This window comes from Gossypium hirsutum, chromosome A13 (genome assembly GCF_007990345.1).
Source record: "Gossypium hirsutum isolate 1008001.06 chromosome A13, Gossypium_hirsutum_v2.1, whole genome shotgun sequence".
In the NCBI taxonomy this organism is placed as follows: Eukaryota; Viridiplantae; Streptophyta; class Magnoliopsida; order Malvales; family Malvaceae; genus Gossypium; species Gossypium hirsutum.
In genome coordinates this window covers 101,007,118-101,016,500 of record NC_053436.1, presented here as the reverse complement: position 1 = coordinate 101,016,500, position 9,383 = coordinate 101,007,118, and the positions used below count along the sequence as shown (strand labels likewise).

General features: G+C 31.5%; 1 non-coding gene across 1 annotated transcript; it reads right to left on the bottom strand.

The window, feature by feature from the left end:
* Nucleotides 1–8,638: 8,638 nt before the first annotated feature.
* On the bottom strand, nucleotides 8,639–8,745 carry LOC121212837 (small nucleolar RNA R71). The gene has a single exon (XR_005908210.1). It is a non-coding gene; the product is annotated as a small nucleolar RNA R71 (small nucleolar RNA).
* Nucleotides 8,746–9,383: the final 638 nt, after the last annotated feature.

Below are 9,383 nucleotides of genomic sequence, written 5' to 3'. Positions count from 1 at the left end.
TAATTAAATTACTAAAAATAATTAATTTTTTAAATTATAAACAAACATCTTTTCCTCTTTGCAAAATTTAATCAGCTTGTTTTCCATAAGTTAATATTTTTTATTTCTATACAATCAATGTTAGAAAAAAATTAGTAATTTTTGTGCAATTTTTTTACATGTTATTAACACATAATTTTGGTAATCATTATACCCTATACCCTAAACTTAAAATGCCGAACCTTGAATTCAAACTTTAAACTCTAAATTTTAAACCCCAAATCTTGAGGTTTAGGGTTTTGGATTCAAAATTTAGGTTTATGGTTCAAGGGTTTGAGGTTTTTTGGTATGGGGTTAAAGGTTTAAGGGTTTAGGGTTATGAGTTACAAGTTTTGGATATAGGTTCGTGTTCATGGTTATAGGCTTGAGTTTAGAGTCTGGCTTAAGGTTTAGGGTTCACGGTTTTAAGATTTTAGATTTAAGGTTAAGGTGTAGGGTTTAGGGTAAAATAATTTACCACAATAATTTTGATACACAATTTTTTACCCTATATCTAGAATATTGAACCCTAAACAAAAAACCTATAACACCGAACCATAAACTCAAACCCAAAACCATGAAACAAGCACAAAACTAGAATATTGAACACTAAACCCAAAACCAAGAAGCACAAACCCTAAACGTGAACACATTCCTAAACACTTAAACCTTAAACAAATAACCCTAAATCTTAAATCTAAAATCTCAAACCTTAATCCCAAAACCTAAAAGCCCAATCCTAAACTTTAACCAATAACCTTGAATCCTAAATTCTAAATCCTAAATCTAGAATCACAAACCATAAATATAAACACTAAAAGCCCAAACCCTAAATACAAACATAAAACTTTAAACTCATAAACCCTAAATCATAATCATAAACACTAAACCTTAAACTAAAACACATAACCCTAAATAGTAAATCACAAACCTTAAACCATGAACCCTAAATCTAGAATCTTAAACTTTAAACCCTAAACCTTAAAACTTAAATATTAAATCATGAACCATAAACCCCAAACCTTAAATCCTACACTAAAACTCATAACCTTAAATTTTAAAATTAGAATCTTGAATCTTGAACTCAAAACCAAAGAGCTTGAATCTTAAACTCGAACCTATAACTATAAACTATTAAACCATAAACATAAATCTTAAACCTAAAACCTATAACCTTAAACCCTAAAATCAAACATATAACCCTATATCTAGAATCTAGAATCTAGAACCTTAAACACAAACCTTAAACTCAAATAAACCCTTAAACCCTAAACTAAAACCCAAAAATTAACCATGTATCCTAAACCTTAAATCTGGAATCTCAAACCATAAACAAAAAACCTAAAATCATAAACTCTAAACATTAAACCCTAAACACTAAACCTTAAACATAAACTTAAACTTGAACCCATAACATTGAATCTTGAACTCTAAACACTAAACCATGAACTATAAACCTAAAATCTTGAACCATAAACCATAAACCCTAAATCTAAAATCTTAAACGCTAAACATAAAACATAAAAGCTCAAACCTTAAACTCAAACCCATAACCTTAATCCCTAAACCATTAATCTAGAATCTCAAACCATAAACTCTAAACTCGAACATATAAACTATAAACCTTAAACCATAAACTATAAGCCATAAAACCTAAACACTAAGCCAAGACATTAAATCTAAAATCTTGAATCTTAAACCCTAAACTCAAACCAATAATCCTAAACCCTAAATCTTAAACCTAAAATCTTAACCCTAAACCCAAAACATAAAAGCTCAAACCTTAAACCCAAACCCATAACCCTAAACCATTAATCTAAAATCTCAAACCATAAACCATAAACTATAAACACTAAACTCAAACCTATAACACCAAACACTTTCAACCATGAACTTAAACCATAAACCTCAAACTCATAACCATGAACCCTTAAACCTTAAACCAAAACATTAAACCATAAACCTAAACATTAAACCTCAAACCCAAAACTTAAACCCAAACCTTAAACCTTAAATTCCAGACCCTAAACCTAATGGTCCAAGGTTTAAGTTAAAGGTTCAGGATTTTGGATTCGGAGTTTAGGGTAAAATAATCACCAAAATTATGTGTTAATGACATGAAAAAAATTGCACAAAAATTACTAAACTTTTTAAAAAAATTTGGAAAAATAACAGAATTATTAAAATTTGCAAAAGAAGAAAAAGATGTTTGTTCATAATTTAAAAAATTAATTATTTTAACTAGTTTATAATAATACTTTGTTATCTTTAAAATTTTATGACGTGTCACTATTTTATTGGTACCTAAAAATTATAATTTTTAGGATCATCCTAATATAATTTATTCTCTATTTTTAATAGTTTTTAAGATATTTTATACAAAATTATATTTTCATGTTTTAATCCTACCCGTCTAATTTTGACTCTAAAACTATGAGATTTTAACTTTCATTAATATTCTTTATCCATAAATATTCAACCTTGATCTAATGCAAGATTTCGTGACTTGTCTTATAGAACCAACCCTAAAGTCATCCGAATAATTCTTTCTATAGTAAAAATTCATACTAATATGTTTATAGTTAATATTGTAACGATTCAGTTTTCAATAGTGTCATAATATTTGATATTTGGATCAAATTAATTAAGTTAAGATAATCAATACTTAAAATAGAATAATTTACGAGTCAAGAATAAATCTTTGAGGTTGAATATTTAAGTATTATTGAATTAAATTTGTAATTGGCTAATTTAGCCCAGGCCCAAACAGAAATCAAATAAAAAATAAAAATAAAAGATATCAGAATCCATTACAACAGTCCATTTACAGAAAACATCATGCCTAAATTTACAATTACAAACAACCCAAAATAAAAATACTAATGGCCTAGTGGCCCAACAACCTAAACTATTTTCAAAAAAAAAAACCTAGCTTTTGGCATCGCACCTCTCCCCTTTCACATGCACGCCGTCTGAGGCGCCTCGTCTCGAGGCCTGACGCACCCCTGCCGCCATTGCACCAAATCAACAAAGGCAAGGGTCTCTCCTTGTTGTTGACTCCACCGCCACCTGCAAAAAAAGGAGAGAAAAAGGACATGAACAAATAGTAGCAAGAATAGTAGCAGAAATAACAAAAAAAAAGAGAAAATATATTGTAATCAATCGGCTATAAAAAGCTTAAAAAAACATATTGTAGGGGAAGATTTTTTTTGAAATAGAAATCGGAAAAAACACAAAAGAAAGGTGATTCTCTCATTTTTTTTATTTCGAAAATATATAATAAAATAAAAAGAAAACTTTTACCTTCGCCACCACTGTTGTCCTCTCCCTTCGTTTGAAAGGTAGTCGGATCCTAGGTGATTCACTGAAAGGTCGCATTGGAGGAGGGCTGAAAACCGAAAGGTTCCTTCGGTGTTTTTTGAATTTTGGTGGGGTTTTAAAGGTTTCCAACCCTAGATTCGGTGTCCTGTGGAACGAAGACAAACAAAAGGGCTCTTTTCTGCAACTCCGGGCACCGGAGGCGGCAGTGCCGTCACCGATGACCAGTGGCCGTGGCGGAGTTGCGCCGGACCTATGGTCGGACTTAAGGGGCGCTGGAGAAAAAACAAAAAGAACAAAGTGGTTTTTTTTAAACAGTTTAAAAATGAATTTTTTAAAGCATTTTTTACTTAAATAGGGTGCCAAAATGACACCGTTTCAAGGTGTTCCGAAATCTCCCAAATCGACGTCGTTTTGGGGCCGACCCGATGACCCAACCTAGATCCCCCTAGGACCCGCGTGTTTTTGAGGGGAGGGTCTAATTGCCGCCCCAGTCTTTTCGCTTTTTAAACATTTTCCACTGTAGTTCTATTTCTTTTTTTAATTTATACCGTTTAATTTTAAGTTATTTTATTTTGGTCCTTTTGAAAAAAGGTGTGCTTAAGGAGATTGGGGATATTTTCCTATTCAGTCCCTATCCTTTTTTTGCGCGTTACATTTGAATCCTTATTAGTCTATTTATTTATTTTTTACAATTTATGCCCTTATTTTCATTCAAATTTTGATTTAGTCCTTTATTCATTTAACTTCAACCTTTTACAAATTTTTTATTTTATTTATTCAGTTATTTATTTATTTTTTTCACATATTTGAAAATAAGGTTATTTACATTTTTTATTTGTACATTTTCAGCTCGTTTATTATTATTGTTGTATTATTTTTATTTTATTTTTTCTATTTTATCATTTCTTTTATTGTTCTCACATCTTTTATATTTACATTCATTATCAAGCATCTTTCATTTTTTTTATTTTTAATTTATTATTTTAAGTTACCTTATCTATTTTATTGTTATTATGATATGATTATTAATATTACTATTATTATAATTACATCATTGTTATTATAGTATTTCATTATTTATTTCTTATTTATCATTCTAATATTCTACCCATATAGCCATTTTATATTATTTCATTATCATTATATCCTACACTATGTTTAAATATATTTGCCCGTTTAATACTATGCCCGAATAAGTTACATGCACATCACTGTAAATGTTACGTTCGTTTTTGTGCGATGCATTAAAAAAGGAAATTTTTTAAATCGATGCAATGCTCATTATTTTTGGAATTAAAAGAGTCGTGTTCCTAACTTACGGAATATGACTTCTTTCTAAAACCGAAATAGTCGAATATCTATTTCAAAAAAAAAATATTTAAGTAACAAACAAATGGCGTTTATTCTTGCCTTCGAGGATTTAAGGCATTGTGTCCTAACTTACAGGACATGATCCTTTCTTCTCGATTAACCTAAAATAAACACTTTTCGCGAAAATTAATTTAACTAAATAATGTCTTAATCCAAAAAGGGATCGTGTTTTAAATTATCTTCAAATTTTCAATTATCGATACTAAGACATTAAGTAATCTACTAGGTATCAATTTTGGGCGTCACAAGGGTGCTAATCCTTCCTCGTGCGTAACCGACTATCTAACATATTTCCTGGGTTTTGTAGACCAAAAAGTATTGTTTTAATAAGTTTAACATTTTGTTAAAACGAGTTTTGAGGTGATCCAATCACACCTAAATAAAAAGGATTGGTGTCAACTCCCATTTTCATTTTAAATAAAAAGTCGATTTCAAGAAAGAGTTTCGACAAAATCGATTAATAAAAATAGTACAATGGCTAAATTGATTAATGATTTAAATGAAAGGAAGTTGATTTTTAATTTGACAAGTGCCTTAAATGGCAAATAAACTAAGGCTATAGTAGTAATTAAACCATTTATAATTTATGACACATGATAAATTACTAATGTGCCATCATATTCCACTAATTAGCATTATAATTAAGTAAACAATTAGACACTAATTACTTTACTAATTAAAAGTATACATACATATATTTAAGTGGGGAGAGAGAGAGCATCTGTTCATCTTCTCCACTACAAACCGATTGAAAAAAATAAAATAAAAAGAGAAGTCAAAATCATTTCTTCATTCGGTCATCAATAAACAAGGTAATTCATCATGTTTTCTCTTAAATTTCATAGCAAACCCATTGTTCAATTTAGTGAATTTATAAGTTTTAATATGGTTTTTCATTGATGGAAGCTTGAGAAAATTAGGTAATTAGAAATTCAAATCCATGCATGTTAAAATTAGTTTGGATTATAGTAGAATATGTTAAAGATTATAGTGAGAAGTATTAAATTAAGCTTGTATCAAATTTGGATTATTTGATTAAGTATATATATTAAGGATTTAATCATAAGAAATGGAAACATTGAGGTTTGATAATAAATAATGGTTGTTGGAAGTCTTTGTACTATATTTACTAAGCTAGCTTTAAAGTTGATCAGGTAAACTATGAGAAATGAGTGTTTTGAATATTAGGTTATATAGGGACTAAATCAAATAAAATACATTTATATATTTAATATGTTGAATTGTGCTTGAGTTGTGTGATTAATGAATTGTCCGTATTCAAATTTAATTTCGTAGCTAAAGATGACGCAGGACCATCCCGGGACAAAGGGATATCTAAAGTCGTCAACGAATAAATATTTTGGTTTGTGCTTTCATAACTCAAGCTCATTAATTAATTAAATATATATGTTTGATCTGATATATGTTCGGGAATGGTTAATTATCAATACAAATGTATTTGGCAAGTGCATACTTGATTAAGTAATTTATGGTCAATTGGTTGAATGAATATATATATGTTTGATGGTGTGATATGATTATTAATGATGAAACTTTTCCTATTAACATTGTTGAATAAAGTCACGGTTATAGTTGGCATGCCATAGGCTTCATACTGATAGGTTGGAGATTTAACGCTATGCGCATATATATTACGACAATTCTCTAATACCCTAAGGGTCGAGAACATATCACCAGCTCAAATACCTTAAGCGTATGAGTGTATTTTGGTATGGTTGGTAAGATTAATGCATTTATGATCAATTAGCTCAAATACCTAAAATTTTTGTTTGAAATGATAATTTAACGTGCCACGTCAGCTTACTGTTACTTCGTTAACGTCAATTAACAACTCAATGACTAAAATGTGATAAACCATAATATATACATATTTTTAATCCCATGCTTGGCATATTATTGGATGATTTATCATAAGATTTAGTGAATTTGATGTTCCTAGTCCTTTAAATTTATGTTTTATACTTAAGTGAGCATAGAAAGGTGAAAAGAGTAAGAAATGGGCCAAAAACGGACAAAATGGGCTTATCTCAGAATTTCACATGGCCTAGGCACTTCCACACGGGTAAACCCCATGCCCGTGTGAGGAACACAGGCAGGCCACACGCCCGTGTGTCATGGCCATGTCAACTAAAACCAACTCAAAATTACACACGGCTTGAGCACTTTCACACGGGCATGGCATACGGCCGTGTCCCTGTCCAACCCAAGTCTAATTCTACTCAGAAAAGGCTAATTTTGAGGGTTTTGAAGCATTCCAAAGTCTATATAAACACCTTAGAAGAGGATTAAAAGGGGGGGACACAGAGTAAAAGGCAGAAAATACTTAAGGACAGCCATCGAGAGCACCTCGGAAGCAGGATCTCCTTCAAGATTGAAGGTTTCCATTCAATTTCCTCAAAATTTCTTTAGGTTTCTTTATGTTTTGTTGTTTTCCCAATTTTGAGATGTTTTCCTCTATTGTTATGAACTAAATTCACTAAATACCTAGGGAAGTTGAAACCTAAGACGAATCTTATTATTGTTTGAATTATTTGATAAATACTTGATCTTATTCTTAATTGTGAGTTTTAATCCTAGTTTTAATATTTCAGGATATTAATTCAAGTTTTGATGTGCTTATTTAGTAGAGCAAAAGTCCCTGTTTACGAGTAGATCCTCCATAATTAAACGGAGTTGCATACAATCCTAGAGATAGGACGATATAAATCTACCGGATTAGAGTCAAATCTAATAAGGGAATCCATAGGTCGAGTTCATGCGACAATAGGGATTTTAATTAGAAAGAGATTTCAATTAATCAACCAAGAGTCAGTTGTTTTTAGTCTCGAAAGAGATAATAAGATAAAACAGAGATTTCTACGGATTAAGTCAAGTGAATAAATCGTCTAATTCAGAAGTAATAAGTGAAGTCTAGGTGGATTCTTTCTTGGGTATTGTCTTCTCCTTCAGTTTTCCAAAAGTATTCTTCAACTTTCATCTCTGTCGTGTTCTTAGTTAATTTAGTAATTAAGTTTAGTTTAGAAAACATCCCTTCAATTCTTAGGCTAGATAATAAAAAGATAGTAATTACTAGTACTTTTAGTCCTTGTGGATACGATATTTCCGGTCTCACCTTAACTATACTACTGTTCGATAGGTGCGCTTGCCTTAGTCGAATTTTTAGTTAGTTTAATGACCATCAAGTTTTTGGCGCCGTTGCCGGGGACTAATATATTAGGAACACTTAATTTTTATTACTTTAGCCATTTTTTATTTTTATTGCAATTTTATTTTGTTTTTATTTTAATTACTAATTTTTCTTTTGTTTGCTTCTGGCAGGTGTCTCTACTTTATGACTAAGAGGAACTCATTAGGACCTTTGCTTTTTGATAGTGAGATCGAGAGCACAGCTCGCAGAAACCGAAGAGAAATAAGGTGAAGCCTACAATACATAGAGGAAGAGCGAGAAGGTGATATCCACACTAATACTGAGGAGATGGCTGAAAATCAAAATAATCCGCTGCCTCCTATGGTAATCCAGTAAATCAGAATCCTGCTCCTCGTACTATGTACGACTATGCTAAGCCCAATTTAACAAGAACTGAATCGAGTATAGTTAGACCTGCTGTGGCTACAAATAATTTTGAACTGAAACCTAACACGATTCAAATGATACAACAGTTTGTTCAGTTTGATGGTTTGCAGGACGAGGATCCAAACACTCATTTAGCAAATTTTTTAAAATTCTACGACACCTTTAAGATCAATGGCGTTTCTGATGATGTTATTCACCTTCGGTTGTTTCCCTTTTTAATTGAAGAATAATGCTAAAAAATGGTTGAACTCGTTACCACAATGGTCAATCACTACTTGGGGACAAATGACCGAAAAATTTTTACTTAAATATATTTCGCCTGCTAAAACGACTAAATTGAGGAATGATATCTCTTCTTTTGTGTAGATGGATCTAGAAACTCTTTATGATGCATGGGAGAGATACAAGGACTTATTAAGAAGGTGCCCTCACCATGGGTTACCTCTATGACTGCAGGTTCAGACTTTTTATAACGGTGTGAACCCCTCAACAAGGCAACTAATCGATGCAGGCGCCGGTGGAACTTTAAACAATAAAATACCTGAAGAGGCTTATGATTTTATTGAAGAGATGTCACTGAATAACTATCAGTGGCAAGTCAAGAGAATGAAGCTGAAAAAAGTAGCTAGTGTCTTCAACCTCGACGCAGCCACAATGCTATCTAACCAGGTAGAACTTTTAAATAAAAAGATTGATGGTTTGTATGGTTTTACTCAGGTACATCCAGTGATGAGGTAATTCAAATGGAGGAGGAGTACATAACACAGATTATTCATCTTTCAACCCTAACACCGAGGAGGAACAAGTCCACTATATGGGTAATAATTCTAAACCTCAAAATAAGCCGTATAGTAACACTTATAATGCTAGTTGGAGAAACCATCCCAATTTCCTGTCTAGTGGTCAAGGAAATCAAAGATCACAACATCCTTCAGGTTTTCAACAATCACATTACCAACAAGAGAAGAAGCCAAACCTTGAAGAGATGCTAACGAAATTCATCTCGGTAGTAGAAACAAGTTTCCAGAATACCGAAACAACGCTTAAAAACCAACAAGCATCTATTCAAGGGCTCAAA